Source organism: Ahaetulla prasina, chromosome 2 (genome assembly GCF_028640845.1).
Source record: "Ahaetulla prasina isolate Xishuangbanna chromosome 2, ASM2864084v1, whole genome shotgun sequence".
Lineage (NCBI taxonomy): Eukaryota > Metazoa > Chordata > Lepidosauria > Squamata > Colubridae > Ahaetulla > Ahaetulla prasina.
The window spans coordinates 22,637,024-22,655,170 of NC_080540.1; the positions used below are offsets into that span (position 1 = coordinate 22,637,024).

Genomic DNA, 18,147 nt, shown 5'->3' on the forward strand with positions numbered 1-18,147 from the left:
GCACACAATAGATACAAACTTAAAGTGAACCGCTCCAAACTTGATTACAGAAAATATGACTTCAGTAACAGAGTGGTCAATGCCTGGAATGCACTACCAGACTCTGTAGTCTCATCCCCAAACCCCCAAAATTTTAACCTTAGACTGTCTATTGTTGACTTCACCCCATTCCTAAGAGGTCTGTAAGGGGAGTTCATAAGAGCACCAGCATGCCCACCGTCCCTGTCTAATGTTCCCTTTAATTGTATTCATTTTATGTATTCAATTCATGCTTATACTTATATAGATTATCTAATACGTACTCAACAAATAAATAAAAATAAAAATTAAAATTAAAAAATAAATAAATTATCTGATAATTGGCCTCTGAGATAAGTTGGTTGCACCTCCCAAGGAAAGGTAAAAACATGTTTGTTTGAAACATACAGAATTAGAAAACTCTGAAGAACTTCAAGAACTTTGGAAAGAAGGAGAAGTGTTGTCAGTGGATCTATTAAAACAGTCAATGAAAATTTAGGGAGAAAAGCTCATAAAATTAATGTTGTTCATTGTCTGTAGGCTAATGCTCAGAGTACTGGAAAAATGTTAGATGAGCCTCATTAGGAAAGTAAATACAGTTTAACAGATGGAAGGAGGGCCCCGATGATGGAAGCTGAAGGATATCATATTTTCAAAATTAACAGAAGTGTCAGAAAAAGAGAAGGTGCACTTGTACGTTAGAAGGGTTCACTACATCTCTACCGACAACGGTGTCAAAAGCATCCAGATAAAAAGAAGTACAAGAACTAAAAATAATACTATGAGGGATCGGCTGTGTTGTCCCCGATTAGCAATAGCACTTAGACTTATATACCTCTTTACAGTGCTTTACAGCCCTCTCTAAACGGTTTATAGAGTCATCTTATTGCCCCCAACAATTTGAATCCTCATTTTCCCACCTCGGAAAGATGGAAGGCTGAGTCAACCTTGAGCCTGGTGAGATTTGAACTGTCAAATTGCAGTCAGCCGGCAGTCAGCAGAAGTAACCTTTGAAGACATTTGAGAAGCTTCTTGGATTAGAAGCAAAACATCTTCAAAGAAAAACAAGAAAGTCCAGTTGCCTCTAGAAAAAAAAAATCAGCTTTGTAGAAACTAGATTTTTATGAAGGGATGCAAAAGGAACTAACCATGTTTAGCACCAAGATGACTTAGGTGAGATATGAAGTACCAAAAAGGATGATGTAGAAAATATTTACATTTATTTTTGTTTTATTTATTAAATTTGTCACATCACCACAAGGCCACTTGTGCATCTTCCCTATTGTTCCAGGGAATAGGACATAAAATAATGGAATAATTCAGTCATGCAGATTCAGATTGAACATTAGAAATGTCTAACAGAAAGATAATTTTGACAGTGCAATCAATTTCCTGAAGTGAGGATGATCTCTTCTTCCCTAGATGTATCTAAGCAGAAGCTAGACAATTACTTGCCTGAAATTCTTTAATTTGTATTTTTGAGCTACACAGACGATTGGACTCAATGTGACCTAAATGACACCTTCTGATTCTACAATTCAATAACATTTATCAGGAATCCATTCATGTCCCCAAATAATTTTATTTTTTTCCATGCACTTTTTACAGAAATATATCATCATTTTAAGTACATATTAACAGAAGTGCAGACTTCACTTTAAAGGACCACAGAGAATGGGTCTCAGCGGGCCGTCTGCATAAATCAGCAGTGATTCCTGACTTCCAATTATTCAGCAGCAGCTAAATAAGGAAATTTTGACAGAGTTGGAAACAGATTACTGTATTCTTTCACTCATTTTAATATTCAAAATGAATTTTTATATGCAGTTCTTTAATGGCAAGCGTGCACATCTGGCTTCAACTGGTAGATTTCAAGATTTTTTGTAGAAAGTTAAGTTTCCATAAGCCTGAACTTAGCTTTCAGCTCTTTCTTCCCCATTATAAATGCATTCCATAGGAAAGTTATGGGTCCTTCACAGATGTAAAACAAATAATTACGAGAAGACTTATCTTGCCTCTAAATACTAATTTCTAAAACAACAATAGGAGAAAGTTACACTATTGCCATTTTATCTGGCTTTGAGCGTTTAAGAACTGGCTGGCCATTTTAGAAAAAAGATGATTGGTGAAACTTGTATTGTTGCACATCCTTTGAAATAACAAACTGAATGTACTATGCTGAATAAACTTATTTTATTTATTTATTTATTATTTTATTTTGTCACAACAATATATGTAACTATCATACGATAGGTTATATAGTATATAAGCATATATATATATATATATATATATATATATATAGGAAGAAGAAAAGAAAAACAATAGGACAGGAACGGTAGGCACGTTTGTGCGCTTATGCACGCCCCTTACAGACCTCTTAGGAATGGGGTGAGGTCAATAGTAGAAAGTTTTTGGTTGAGAAGAGACCACAGAGTCAGGTAAAGTATTCCAAGCACTGATGATTCTGTTACAGAAGTCATATTTTCTGCAATCTAGATTAAAGCGGTTGACTTTAAGTTTAAATCTATTGGTTGCTCTAGTATTATTGCAATTAAAGCTGAAGTAGTCTTTAACAGGAAGGACATTACAGTAGATGATTCTGTGAGTTAAACTTAGGTCTTGTCAAGGCGACGAGTTCCAAGTTTTCCAAGCCCAGGATTTCAAGTCTAGTGGGATAAGGTATTTTGTTGTTTACAGAGGAATGCAGAAGTAACCTTTGAAGACATTTGAGAAGCTTCTTGGATTAGAAGCAAAACATCTTCAAAGAAAAACAAGAAAGTCCAGTTGCCTCTAGAAAAAAAAATCAGCTTTGTAGAAACTAGATTTTTATGAAGGGATACAAAAGGAACTAACCATGTTTAGCACCAAGATGACTTAGGTGAGATATGAAGTACCAAAAAGGATGATGTAGAAAATATTTACATTTATTTTTGTTTTAATTATTAAATTTGTCACATCACCACAAGGCCACTGTATAAAGTTAAAGCATCTTCCCTATTGTTCCAGGGAATAGGACATAAAATAATGAAATAATTCAGTCATGCAGATTCAGATTGAACATTAGAAATGTCTAACAGAAAAATAATTTTGACAGTGCAATCAATTTCCTGAAGTGAGGATGAGCTCTTCTTCCTTAGATGTATCTAAGCAGAAGCTAGACAATTACTTGCCTGAAATTCTTTAATTTGTATTTTTGAGCTACACAGACGATTGGACTCAATGTGACCTAAATGACACCTTCTGATTCTACAATTCAATAATATTTATCAGGAATCCATTCATGTCCCCAAATAATTTTATTTTTTTCCATGCACTTTTTACAGAAATATATCATCATTTTAAGTACATATTAACAGAAGTGCAGACTTCACTTTAAAAGGGACCACAGAGAATAGGTCTCCGGGCCGTCTGCATAAATCAGCAGTGATTCCTGACTTCCAATTATTCAGCAGCAGCTAAATAAGGAAATTTTGACAGAGTTGGAAACAGATTACTGTATTCTTTCACTCATTTTAATATTCAAAATGAATTTTTATATGCAGTTCTTTAATGGCAAGCGTGCACATCTGGCTTCAACTGGTAGATTTCAAGATTTTTATGAGAGAAAGTTAAGTTTCCATAAGCCTGAACTTAGCTTTCTAGCTCTTTCTTCCCCCATTATAAATGCATTCCATAGGAAAGAGATTATAGGTCCTTCACAGATGTAAAACAAATAATTACGAGAAGACTTATCTTGCCTCTAAATACTAATTTCTAAGAAACAACAATAGGAGAAAGTTACACTATTGCCATTTTATCTGGCTTCTAGACGTTTAAGAACTGGCTGGCCATTTTAGAAAAAAGATGATTGGTGAAACTTGTGTTATTTGCACATCCTTTGAAATAACAAACTGAATGCTCCACGCTGAATAAACTTATTTTATTTATTTTGTTTTAATTATTAAATTTGTCACATCACCACAAGGCCACTGTATAAAGTTAAAGCATCTTCCCTATTGTTCCAGGAATAGGACATAAAATAATGGAATAATTCAGTCATGCAGATTCAGATTGAACATTAGAAATGTCTAACAGAAAGATAATTTTGACAGTGCAATCAATTTCCTGAAGTGAGGATGATCTCTTCTTCCCTAGATGTATCTAAGCAGAAGCTAGACAATTACTTGCCTGAAATTCTTTAATTTGTATTTTTGAGCTACACAGACGATTGGACTCAATGTGACCTAAATGACACCTTCTGATTCTACAATTCAATAACATTTATCAGGAATCCATTCATGTCCCCAAATAATTTTATTTTTTTCCATGCACTTTTTACAGAAATATATCATCATTTTAAGTACATATTAACAGAAGTGCAGACTTCACTTTAAAAGGGACCACAGAGAATAGGTCTCCGGGCCGTCTGCATAAATCAGCAGTGATTCCTGACTTCCAATTATTCAGCAGCAGCTAAATAAGGAAATTTTGACAGAGTTGGAAACAGATTACTGTATTCTTTCACTCATTTTAATATTCAAAATGAATTTTTATATGCAGTTCTTTAATGGCAAGCGTGCACATCTGGCTTCAACTGGTAGATTTCAAGATTTTTATGAGAGAAAGTTAAGTTTCCATAAGCCTGAACTTAGCTTTCTAGCTCTTTCTTCCCCCATTATAAATGCATTCCATAGGAAAGAGATTATAGGTCCTTGACAGATGTAAAACAAATAATTACGAGAAGACTTATCTTGCCTCTAAATACTAATTTCTAAGAAACAACAATAGGAGAAAGTTACACTATTGCCATTTTATCTGGCTTCTAGACGTTTAAGAACTGGCTGGCCATTTTAGAAAAAAGATGATTGGTGAAACTTGTGTTATTTGCACATCCTTTGAAATAACAAACTGAATGTCGCACGCTGAATAAACTTATTTTATTTTATTTTATTTATTTATTTATTTTGTCACAACAATATATGTAACTATCATACAGATAGGTTATATAGTATATAAAGGTATAAGCATATATATATATATATATATATATATATATATATATATATATATATATATATATATATATATATATATATATATATATATATATATATATATATATATATATATATATATAGGAAGAAGAAAAGAAAAACAATAGGACAGGAACGGTAGGCACGTTTGTGCGCTTATGCACGCCCCTTATGGTCCTCTTAGGAATGGGGTGAGGTCAATAGTAGAAAGTTTTTGGTTAAAGCTTTTGGGATTATGAGAAGAGACCACAGAGTCAGGTAAAGTATTCCAAGCACTGATGATTCTGTTACAGAAGTCATATTTTCTGCAATCTAGATTAAAGCGGTTGACATTAAGTTTAAATCTATTGGTTGCTCTTGTATTATTGCAATTAAAGCTGAAGTAGTCTTTGACAGGAAGGACATTACAATAGATGATTCTATGAGTTAAACTTAGGTCTTGTCGAAGGCGACGGAGTTCCAAGTTTTCCAAGCCCAGGATTTCAAGTCTAGTGGGATAAGGTATTTTGTTGTTTACAGAGGAATGGAGAACTAATACAGATTTGCTTTAAAAACATGGCAATGCTTTCCTGTGATAGAAATGAGCTTAACAGAACAACAAAAATTGCTTCAGGACATTTAATAAGAGCTGGTTTCAGTTGTCTTGCGATTGGAGATACAATCTTGGAGCCGAAACAGGAACTGACATGTTTCGATCTCGTCCTATTATTGTCACACTTGGTGCCAATATCAACAGGACTGTAATATGTCTTCACTGTGGCCAACTACTAAAAGCATCTTTGTTGTTCTTGATTACATATTGACTATATTCTACTTGGAACAATCAACACATCAAGAACTGTGGATTTTTCCTGTGGAAATTGTTTTTCCTGTAGAACTGTAGAAGAATTGAATCAAAACAGAGAATACGTATGTTAACACAGAAGGCTGTACAAATAGCATATATTGTATTGTTAGATATGTCTTGTTTTTTACTGTGTTTTTGTCCTTGGGTGTTTTTTTTAAAAAGGTAAAAAGCTCAATAAAAACTATTTTAAAAAAAAAAGAACTGTGGATTTTTCCTCTAGAAATTTTTTTTCCCTGTAGAACTGTAGAAGAATTGAATCAAAACAGAGAATACGTATGTTAATAAAGCAGGCTGTACAAATAGCATATATTGTATTGTTAGGTATGTCTTGTTTTTTACTGTGTTTTTGTCCTTGGGTTTTTTTTTCTTTTTTTAAAGGTAAAAAGCTCAATAAAAACTATTTTTTTTAAAAATAACTGTGGATTTTTCAGGCATGAGAGATATTATATACACTACTGAAAAGAGATATCTACACTTGATTTGTAGCAGTGGATTACTAGTATAGACTAAAAGTAATCCTTACTTAATGACTGACTGAAGTTATGATGCCAGTGAAAAAATAACTTTATGACTGGTCCACATTCTTAAGATTATCACAGTGTTCCCACAGTCACGTGATCAATAGTCAGGCCCTTCCAGCTTCTGACAAGCAGAATCAATGGAGAAATTGGCAGTAAAATCACAAGTTGTGGTCATATGTCTCTCATAACAACCATGGGTAATTTGCTTAATGACTGTGGCAGAAGTGATGACCATGTCTGTCAGGTGATGTCTTGTTTAATGACTGCATTGTTTAGTGCTGGAGTTGCCAGTTCCAATTGTGGCTGTTAAGGGAGGATGATCTTTACTTGTCAAGATTTCAATTTAATATAAGGGCAAGGAAAACTTCCAAGGAATAAGATCACAGCTGCTGAAATTATTTTCTTTATAACCTAATTTTTCAAGCCAGCATATCGATAAATAACTATGAAATGTAAGTTTTTACCCAGACCTAAAAACAGGAAGCTTTTAAACTAGAGAAACTCCTCTAGATACCTGGACTGGAAATAATGTGATTTTCAGATTCCCCCGAGTAAGACTACTATAGACTGAAATGATCTGATCCTAGTAGCCATAGTAGTTTTTAAAGTGTCATTGAGTGATGGATGCCTGAAAGGCCAGTTCTGAGTCATATTTTGCTGTCTGGGTGGAAGATAGGTCAGGTATTTTTAAATGAATGCCCTGGATGCACAACATCCCCGCTGAAACAACCGAGCTAGAGAAAGGATTTCAGAACAGGACGATGATACTCACAAATACTCCCTATCATTTCTCATCACTGTCATTCTTGCCCAAAAGAAAGGAGTGTCTTCGAGGGGTTTGCAAAAATTTATACCCTATTCTCAATGGTGATCTTTCAGCAGCCTTCTACCTTGAAACTGAGGTAGCGCTCTCTACGGTGCAGCTTCACCCAAGGAGTTTAGGACAGGTATTCTTCGCTTACTGGCCGCCTTGTTTCGCAGCTGTTCGAAGTTACTGTAGGAAATGAGCACGCTGAGCTCGAGGGAGGAGTCAAGAGCATCTTTAGTTTTGAGTCCTTTCGCGCCCACAAGAGATCTAAGTCCAGCCCCCCCCCTTGAATTCTATTGACTCTTATTTGCCGCTAATTTGCCTTGACCATTCATAGTTCAGATTCTTGTCGGTGGAGATTCTCAGTCATCTAGGTCAACTTCAACTCCCAGAGTTCCTCAGCCAGCAAAGTTCTGGGAGTTGAAGTCCACAAGTCTTAAAAGAGCCAAGTTTGCAGACCCCTGCTCTAGGTCATGGTTGTCCCAAAGGTGATTTTTTCAAAAGGCAACTGGACTTTCTTTGTTTTTACCTGAAGACGTTTCGCTTCTCATCCAAGAAGCTTCTTCAGCACTAAAGAAGCTTCTTGGATGAGAAACGAAATGTCTTCAAGCAAAAACAAAGAAAATCCAGTTATCTTTTGAAAAAGTACCTTTGGGAATTCAGATTCTTGTTGAGATAGCACAGAATTAACCTGGACTCATTTGAATCACCCTGGTTCCTGGTTCTTGGGCCTGCCAGTTACAATGGCACTGAAAATGTGACTTCATGATTGATCCTCGCATTTACAACCTGTGCAGCATCTCGTGGTCAGATAATCACCACTGTGTGCTTTGCAACTGTCTTGCAACTAGCAGATCCGATGGAGAAGGCAGTGGTAGGCTTGAAAGTCATGGTCATGTGATGTTTCGTTTAACAACCATGGTGATTCACGTAACGACTGCAGCAGAAGCGAGGCTGTAACTCCATCACAGTCACATGACATTTGCTTAGCAATTGCGGGCCTAAGCAATGGAGTTGCCAGTCCTAATTGCGGTTGTTAAACAAGAACGATCTCTGTGAAAACTATGGAAGTGAACAGAAATCAATTGCCTGGTAGTTTTGGCTACCCATGCAGTTCTGTAAAGCACTGAATTTTTTTTTAATATGGTGCTTTCACAAAGCAAGACTCATAGGACAGCTAGCTTCAATTATTTCACTGCCACTTTTACCGTCTCATACTTCTACGAAAGGCTTCGGAGTTCAGCTTTAAATCATCAGAAAGATCCTTTTTATTAACTTGAGTCCAATAAGCCTGAATTCATTTGAAGGATCATGCTTACGGCAGGTAAAAGGAAGTTAGAAAATTGCTTCTGTTCTACATGCTGAATGGAATGTGCCTGTTTTGCTACCATAAGCTGAAATTCTGCAAATTGAAATAACCAAAACAAAAGGCAAGGAGAAAACAGATAAGAAGCAGGGAAAAGAGCCTAAATTGAAGATCTGGGGGGGGGGGGGGAGGAAAGGAAAATTAGGCAGAAAAAATATACACCTCAAAATTCTACACAATGCCCAAGTTCCCCACTTTGTCAAGGTCAATCCTGAGTTTTGCTATCTCAACCAATAAATATGTGCATGTGAAATACCGGCATACGTATATGCATATATGTATTATTTTGGACTGTGGGGAAAATTAGTTCTTAGATGAGTAGAATCAATTACCATAAATCGAGTTGATCCATAGAGATACAAGGCCAAAGTTAGTTATCTCATTAGAACAATCCCATAGATTGGGCCGCGGTGTGGCTCAGGCTGTAAGAAGCCTGTTATTAAACACAGCTGCCTGCAATTACTGCAGGTTCTAGTCCCACCAGGCCCAAGGTTGACTCAGCCTTCCATTCTTTATAAGGTAGGTAAAATGAGGACCCAGATTGTTGGGGGGGCAATAAGTTGACTTTGTATATAAATATACAAATAGGATGAGACTATTGCCTTACACAATGTAAGCCGCCCTGAGTCTTCAGAGAAGGACGGGATATAAATGTAAAAATAAAAATAAAAATTTTTTTTTTTGCAATAGGACACTTTTGGGGGGGGGGCATCTGGCATTCCCAAACTGCCTCATCCCTTTAATTGATAGGAAATGTTCCCCTCCCTATTTTATTCATTTATTGCTTTATTCCTGAGCTCCATTACCTGTAGTAACTTGAGAACCTTTACCTATGAATAAGTATGTTTACATCATCTGTTGCTTATGGATTAATCTCTCCTGCCCTTGAGAGATGTACAAATATGATTGTGCATCCCTTTGTTGGGTGGGATCTCTCTAAATATTCCCTTGAAAAGTGTCTCACAAGTACATGCTGTCTAAACAGCACTGCAGTAATCAGGATTTGCTTTGGGTCCTACATTTGATTCCATAGTCCATACCTGTTACACAGAGACAGATAGAGAGAGAGAGAGAGCGCAAATGAACATATATTGTAACCAGTAATGATTTGCTGTTATTTAAAATTCACTTGGTTCCTATGTATTCTAAAGCAGGGGTCTCCAACCTTGGCAACTTTAAGACTTGTGGACTTCAACTCCCAGAATTCCTCAGCCAGCTTTGCTGGCTGAGGGATTCTGGGAGTTGAAGTCCACAAGTCTTAAAGTTACCAAGGTTGGAGACCCCTGTTCTAAAAAACAGGTTGTGTTTGTGTCTCAGTGTTTGATTGAAAGTGATTTGAGGGTGGCTGTTTTCTAGGCCTGTAAGTGTGTGAGTGACTGACCATAAGCTGAATGTGTAACTGGGGCCCTTGGTGCTATTTCGGCTTCGCTGTTTTCTTGCAGAAGTTTCATTACCCAACTACTTAACATCATCACTGCTAGAAAGGAGTGGGATTTTCTCTTTGTTTATATATTAGTGGTTTGTCCTGTCAGTGTTGGTGGGAATGCTGTTGGTGCTTCCTTGATTAGGTTGTTGTTTACTGCGCGCTTGTTGAGTAATGAAATGTTTGCAAGAAAACAATCAAGCTCAGAGAGCAACAAGGACCCCACAGTTCAACCCTGAGCTACAAATATTCTGTCAAGATATATTAGGTAAAGATTCCCCTCGCACATACGTTGCCGGGGTGCAGGGGGTGGTGCTCATCTCCGTTTCAAAGCCGAAGAGCCAGCGCTGTCCGAAAATGTCTCTGTGGTCATGTGGCCGGCATGACTCAACGCGAAAGGCGCACGGAACGCTGTTATCTTCCCACCAAAGGTGGTCCCTGTTTTTTCTACTTGCATTTTTACGTGCTTGCGAAACTGCTAGGTTGGCAGAAGCTGGGACAAGTAACGGGAGCTCACCCCGTTACACGGCAGCACTAGGGATTCGAACCGCTGAGCTGCCGACCTTTCGATCGACAAGCTCAACGTCCTAGCCCCTGAGCCACCACGTCCCTAAGATTATATTACTTGGACTAATAACGATAATTGAATTAGTTAAATTAGACAACTAATTATAAAACCAATTGAATCCTGCATACACCAACTATTCTAACATGAACTCACATCCAGGGCTCATGCCTGCAGTTTCTCCTCCTTCCTTCCAACAAAAATTGGTAAAACAGGTAAATAAAAGAGAGCAAAACTCCAAAAGACATTTTCCAGATAAACCATCTCAAATAATAGCTAACCTTTAAAGATATCCAGGCTTTGTAAGAAGCGTGACAGCCACTTCCTCCTCTTCCTTATTCTTTTCAACAACTTCTATTCTTACCAGGTGATGCAGAATGAAACAACCCTCCACCTTCCCAGCTCTTTGCAATTAAAAACACTCTCTTCCTATGCACAGATACTATGGATTTGGGAGCCTGGCCTTCAGGCATGAAAGGATGCTGAAGCCTGCCACAACTTTTGCCTATTCTTCACACCTCTGAATTAATTATGTGAGATGCCAAGCATCACTTTCCCCATCATTCTTCATCGTCACGAGAGGGAGAAAAAAAAAATCCAAGATATTCAGAATACACACAGATGATTCCAAGCGTGTATATAGTAAACACACAGAATTGTGGAAGCTTAAAAAAAGAAATCTGAAGAAGGTCTAATTCAAGACCCATAGCACTAGATTCAACAAGAATGCAGAAACAAGAAAAAAGCACCAGTGATTTTTTTTGGGAAGCCAGATCTATCAGGCTTCCTTTCTTCCCCAGCCATAACCCTTCAGTCGGATTGCAGAGGAAGTCATTGAGATCATTATAATATTAAACAGAGACCATCTAAATGTTGTTCGTTTCTTCTTTTCCACCTTTCTACACGTATATATGCTGTTTCTCTATGTCAAAGCATGAACAGGGACTGCTTCTTACCGTCAAACAAACATATACCGTACTTTGCATTGGGAACCTTTCCAGTGAAATGCAAAGTTAAAAGCATTTTTCAAAAATCCATTTCACTGCCCTTGTCAATTAGCCCACCCTGTGCCTCTCTCTTATAGCTAAATTCATTGTCTGGCCTGATATTCCTTTGAATTCCCAAAGGTGGGGCAGAAAACAGATGCGCAGAAGAAAATCAGTGTACAAAGAAGAGGTTTAGCATCTGTCACCTGCCTGTCAGCCCTCTCTGGGGAAAAAAAATCTCTCCTCCCTCATTTATTCTTGCTCTCATCTATCCACAGGGAGCTTCCTTAAATAGGAAAGAGGAAGGAGGAATGGAGCAGTGGGAAAATGAAGCTTAGCTGCACTGCTCTTCCAAGCGTAATTTGCTGAACTCACCATTCTTGAGGCTGAGCCTGGCCGAACCCCAGCCATGTTTTAAGTCAACCAAGCCCAGCTAAGTAGGTATGACTCAGCACCTGGATGCTGGGAGTTTTAAAAATAAATAAGGTAAAATCAAATTGACAGGCGAAACATAGGAAAACACATAAGGAGGGCCATCCTACTTTAGGATAAAGCATAGATATCTCTGAGAAAGGATCCAGAAAAGAGGAAGAGGAAGATGACTCTAATTTTGCTGGGGTGAAGGAGGAAAAAACGAAATACTATTGTGCTTCTTTAACTCTAGTTTGTTGGCTGTCTGTAATTTGGAAGTTCATCAGTCTGGAGAACAACACCTTATCTTCAGTGGTGGGTTTCAAAATTTTTTTTACTACTGGTTCTGTGGGTGTGGCATGGCTTGGTGGGCGTGACTTGGTGGGCATGGCAGGGAAAGTATACTGTAAAATCTCCATTCCCACCCCACTCCAGGGGAAGGTTACTGCAAAAATCCCCATTTCCTCCCAATCAGCTGGGACTTAGGAGGTAGAGAATAGATGGGGGCAGGGCCAGTCAGAATTTTTACTACCGGTTCTCCAAATTACTCAAAATTTCCACTACCGGTTTCCAGAACTGGTCAGAACCTGCTGAAACCCATCTCTGCTTATCTTAAATGTATTACTTGGATGGAATTTCCATACAGGTAGTCCGTTGTAGCATCCCCCCAGTCACATGATCAAAATTTGGACTCTTGGCAATGCCATTGCAGTGTCCTGGGTCATATGATCAGCTTTTGTGAACCTGTGACAAGCAAAAGTCAATGGGGAAGCCAGATTCATTTAATAACTTCAGCAATTCATTTAACAATTGTGACAAGAAAAGTTGTAAAATGGAGTAAAACTCGCTTAATAACTGTCTTGCTTAGCAACAGAAATTTTGGGCTCAGTTGTGGTCGTAAGTCGAGGTCTACATGTAGTTTTCAACGAAATGTGTCCACACAGACATAACTAGAGATGATAGCAAAAATATGTGTTTAGAAATAGGGCCAGTTTTAGAAGATATTAAGCTATCATTATTATGTTTTTTATTATATTATTATATTATTATATAAGACAAATTCCTTGTGTGTCCAATCACACTTGGCCAATAAAAAATTCTATTCTATTCTATTCTATTCTATTAATCTTCTCATCGTTCCCATCACCCATCTCCTTCCACTTATGACTGTTATGACTGTAACTTTGTTGCTTGTATCCTTATGATTTATATTGATATTGATTGCTTATTTGTACCCTATGACTGTCATTAAGTGTTGTACCTTAGAAATGTTGACGAACGTATCTTTTCTTTTATGTATACTGAGAGCATATGCACCGAGACAAATTCCTTGTGTGTCCAATCACACTTGGCCAATAAAATAAAATTCTATTCTATTCTATTCTATTCTATTCTATTCTATTCTATTCTATTCTATTCTATTCTATTCTATTCTATTCTATTCTATTCTATGTTTTGTTAATTTTTTATGTTCTATTTATTGTCTTTGCTGTTTTATTTTTTATAATATTCATTTTATTTTTTTATAATGTTTATTCAGATTGTAAGTTGTGTGGCATATAAATTTAATAAATAAAATAAATAAGACTCAGATATTCAGGCTTCATTCCCTTCCTACCTGCTTTGCCATTCACTTCGATCACCTGTTGTTTCTTTTGGTACCAAGCAGAGGTGGGCTGCACGTTCTTTAACAAAGGGTTCACTGGTTGTGAGCGAGCACGCATCCCTTTGGGAGAGAAACGGAGCTTCAAACAGGATCCTAATCAGCTCAGGCAGCTCCAGTGAGAACAGCGGGGTGGCGCGGAACTCAGCTGGGCCAGCCAACGAGCCAGAAAGTAAGTTATAAAAGGATAGCGTAGAACAAGGGCAGGTGGGCGGGCCCAGCCAGCGATCAGAGCTAAGGGTTCGCCCAAACCCTTGTGACCATGCAGCAGCCCACTACTGGTACCATGCCAACTATCTTCAATTAAGTAGTCTTCTTACCAGAACAGAATCGACCTTTAGTATGGAGCCAACAGCCTTTAATCATGATCAAGAGCCGTGGTGGCGCAGTGGTTAGAGTGCAGTACTGCAAGCTACTTCTGATCACCGGCTGCCAGCAGTTTGGCAGATTGAATCTCACCAGGCTCAAGGTTGACTCAGCCTTTCATCCTTCCGAGATGGGTAAAATGAGGACCCAGATTTATGGGGGCAAGAGGCTGACTCTGTAAGTCGTTTAGAGAGGGCTGGAAAGCACTGTGAAGCAGTATATAAGTCTAAGTGCTATTGCTATTGTTATTGCTATCAAAAATCCTAAGGGCCCACCCCCTACTTAGAACACTACATATTTTCTCTAAAAAGTTATTAAATATGTCTTTATTTTGATCAGATGTGCATAGTTATCAAAATCAGACATTCCTCACTCTCTCTTTCATTACTTTTTAGGGGCAGGTTCTGGACCTCGCAACCTGTCAGGGTCACCTTCTATCTGATGTTGGATGAGAATTATAAGGCAGCAAGATAGGAAAAATTGGGCTAAGTCAGTTCCTGGATCTAAAATAGCCCACCAGGGAGAGGAACCCTATCTTAGAACATAGAATCAAGGGGCTGGAAGGGGCCTCAGGCTCGGAGGTCTTCTATTCCAACTCCCTGCTCACAGCAGGAGTCTCATACCACCCCAGGCAAATGGTTGTTGTCTATTTTTGAAAATCTTCAATAATGGGGTACCCACTATATATGTAAGTAAGTTTATTGCAGCCATAGACCAGAACAAATAAAAAAACACTCAGTAAATATACAATTAAAAATTCAAGAATAAAATAATACATATCAAATAAAATCTATGATAAAAACCAGTTATCTGTTGTGTAACTTAAAATTAAAATACTACTGACATCAATCGTGTCTAGTACCGTTCCTAAGATTAAAATACATGATCTCAACCAATACGGTCCTTTTCTAATTTACATGCATGTAGAACCGTCAGGTATGTGAATAAATGTATTTTTCCCATAACTGTTACATATATCTCCAAAAAGTTGGCATCTATAATTCGGTAAATAATTATAATTCCAGGAGTTTCACTGGAAGACAGTAAAGCATCTCCCCTACAATTACAACAATCAGACCGCTTACTACAAACACATCAGGCTGCGCTTAGAATTTATATGAATAGAATTAATTATGGACGCTGGATTACCAAGAGTGGGGTACTCATAACTTCAGGTAGCAAGCTATTTGATTGATTAATTGTTCTCACTGTCAGAAAATTTCTCCTTACTTCTCAGTTGGATCACTCTTTAATAAGCTTCCATCTGTTACTTCTTGTCCTGCCCTCTGGTGTCCTAGAACAGGGGTCACCAACCTTTCGGACCTCAGGGACCACTAAATTCATAATTGTAAACCCCGCGGACCACTAATATGAATTTTTAAAAAGATAAATAGTATTTAGTGCAATATAAAAAATGCAAATAATTTTTCTGCAGACCACCAAAATTTTCTCAAGGAGCACCAGTTGATGACAGCTGCCCTACAGAATAAATTAATCCCCTTTTCTTTGTGACAGCCCCTCAAGTATTGGAAGACAGTGCCCCCCCCGCTCAATCCTTCTCTTCGATATGCTGAACGTACCTAGTTCCCTCATTTCTACAATGCTCCTTTTGAGATTCTTTCTCCAACTCATCCCTGCCACAAACACAAATAAATGTTTGGAAGAACTGAAAACCTATCCATTTCCAAAGAAACAGCCTTGCCTTGACCCTTCTCCAAATCTTTACTCCATGCCTCCCAAGATGTCAGGAATCCATGAATCAAAGCTTTAAGAATCTCTACCAAGAACTGGGATTCCCGCAGAGCTAATAACTATCCATTTCTACCCTACTGAGAAGGCATGCTATCAACTCTCAACCTCACATCTTCTCTGAAAAACCAGTATTGCAATGTTCAAGTCCTCACTATCGCCTTGACAGTTTGGCATCTAACAGAGGACAGATTCCTATTGTCCAGTGTCACAAAGTTCTGATTTAATATTTTAAAACCAGTGCTGGATGGCTGAATATTTCATAGGCATAAAACTAATGAGAAACTACAGGTAAGTAAGTTGGTCTACCAGACTGATGCTCTTACTAAGTAAACTTCTGAGAAAGCTGGCTTTTCATTTATTACTTTGAGGGGTGGGGGTTAGAAAAGTGGTGAAATCCAAATTTTTTTACTACCGGTTCTGTGGGTGTGGCAGTGGAAGGATACGGCAAAATCTCCATTCCCACCCCACTCCAGGGGGAAGGATATTGCAAAATCCCCATTCCCACCCCACTCTGGGACCAGCCAGAAGCGGTATTTGCTGGTTCTCCAAACTACTCAAAATTTCTGCTACCGGTTCTCCGAACTGCTCAAAATTTACACTACCGGTTCTCCAGAACCTGTCAGAACCTGCTGGATTTCACCCCTTGGTTAGAAAGATTTAGCCACTTAATAAAGTGCAATTACTTTCCCCTCTGGATTCCTTATTAGAAGATAAGCCCATTCATTGGCTCAGACAAAGAGAGGTAAGAAAAACGGCTGAGAGATTTGGGGCAAGTTTAATTTAGGGACATAAAAAAGATAAGGAAAGCAGCGGTATACAGAACACATGGATAGCAAAATGGTTATTCTCCCTTTTTCTAAGTGAAAGGCTTTAGGTCCAGCTTTTTTTTTTTAGGATTTAAATACTTTTCACATAAACAGAAAAGTGTTAAGTTCGGGGAATGAAGAGGCAGGAGACGATACAAGTGACAACAGCTCTTTGGTTTATTGTGATCCCAGCAAAAACCAACAGGCAAAACCCTTCTTTAAATAGTATTTTGGCTGAGGCATCAGCCAATCAGCAACGTGCATTTTCCCGCCCAAATTTCCCTCCTGAAATTCAAATACATTACACACCTCCCCTCCCAGAACACACTGTACCATATTTACATAGTTTTTTGCATAACATTTGCATGTTATTTTTCCATGTAGTCACGCAGGTAGACAGGGCGTCTCCTAACTCTTTCTGACCTGCGCAATTCATTCCCTGGGAGTGAGTCGAGCTGGTCGGAGGGACTGTTTGTTCCTCCCAGCTCCTCCTCTGGGCCATCCGGCCCTGGATTATTGGCAGAGTCGTCCCTGCTGTCCTCTGGAGGAGCCGGTTGGCGTCGCTGGACTTCTTCAGACTCAGCTAAGTCCTCCTCGATCGCCTCGGGGTTGAGTTAGCTGTTGGTTCAAATATTGGGTAGTCAGGGTCTGGCTGTTTGGTTTCTGGATTGTTTTGTATTCTTTTTCGTAATTGATCTATGTGGCATCTCCACACTCGGCCATCCCCCATGTCCACTATGTATGACTTTGGGCCCGTCACTCCTACAATTGTTCCCTTTAGCCACGCTGGGCCCTCACTATAGTTATGCGCCCATACCGGGTCACCTGTTGTCATTGTTCTGGTTCTTCCCTTTGTGCTTTGGTACCCATCAGGGGAGTATGTTGGGTTTAAACAATCTAGGGGGCACCGGAGTCTTCTACCCATTAGTAACTCCGATGGGCTGCGGCCGGTGGTCACACAGGGAGTTCTATGTTGGACTGCCAGGAAGGTATCAATTTTTGATTGCCAATCTCCTGGGCTAATTCTAGATAGCGCTTCCTTGGCACTGCGTACGAAACGTTCTGCAAGTCTGTTCGTCACCGGGTGGAAAGGCGCCGAGAGGACATGTCGGATGCCCTCTTCTGCCAAGTACCCCTCAAACTGGGTGGCCGTGAATTGTGGGCCATTATCGGACACTAGAGTGTCGGGCAACCCGTGTGTCACAAATAGATGCCTCAATACTGTGATTACAGCTTCCGCTGTTGTGGTTTTCATGAGTAAAATTTCTAACCACTTCGAGTAGGCATCTACCACAATTAAGAAAGTCTGCCCATGGAATGGCCCGGCAAAATCTATATGGATCCTGGACCAAGGACCCTGGGGTTTCTCCCAATCCCTTATGGGGGCTGTTGGGGGTAGTGGCCTTGATTCTTGACATGCTTGGCATTTCCCTACCTGGTTGCTAATGTCTTTATCCATTTGTGGCCACCACACGTAACTTCTTGCTAGGCTTTTCATCCTCACAATCCCCGGGTGGCCCAAATGCAATAGTTCCAACACATGCCCTCGTAATTTCTCCAGAATAACCACTCTATCCCCCCATAACAGACAACCCCCTTG

The 18,147-nt window shown here is 38.8% G+C and overlaps 1 protein-coding gene across 2 annotated transcripts in view; it reads right to left on the minus strand.

Annotated features, from left to right (window-relative positions):
- KLHDC8B (kelch domain containing 8B) overlaps positions 1 to 18,147 on the minus strand; it is a 100,171-nt gene that overhangs the window by 77,130 nt on the left and 4,894 nt on the right. Inside the window, exon 2 of one of the 2 annotated variants that reach the window (XM_058173278.1) lies at positions 16,971 to 17,165. The exons of the other annotated variant lie outside the window; for it this stretch is intronic. The gene's annotated coding sequence lies outside the window, so the exon portion shown is untranslated. The remainder of the gene's footprint in view (positions 1 to 16,970; positions 17,166 to 18,147) is intronic. 2 annotated transcript variants of the gene reach the window in all.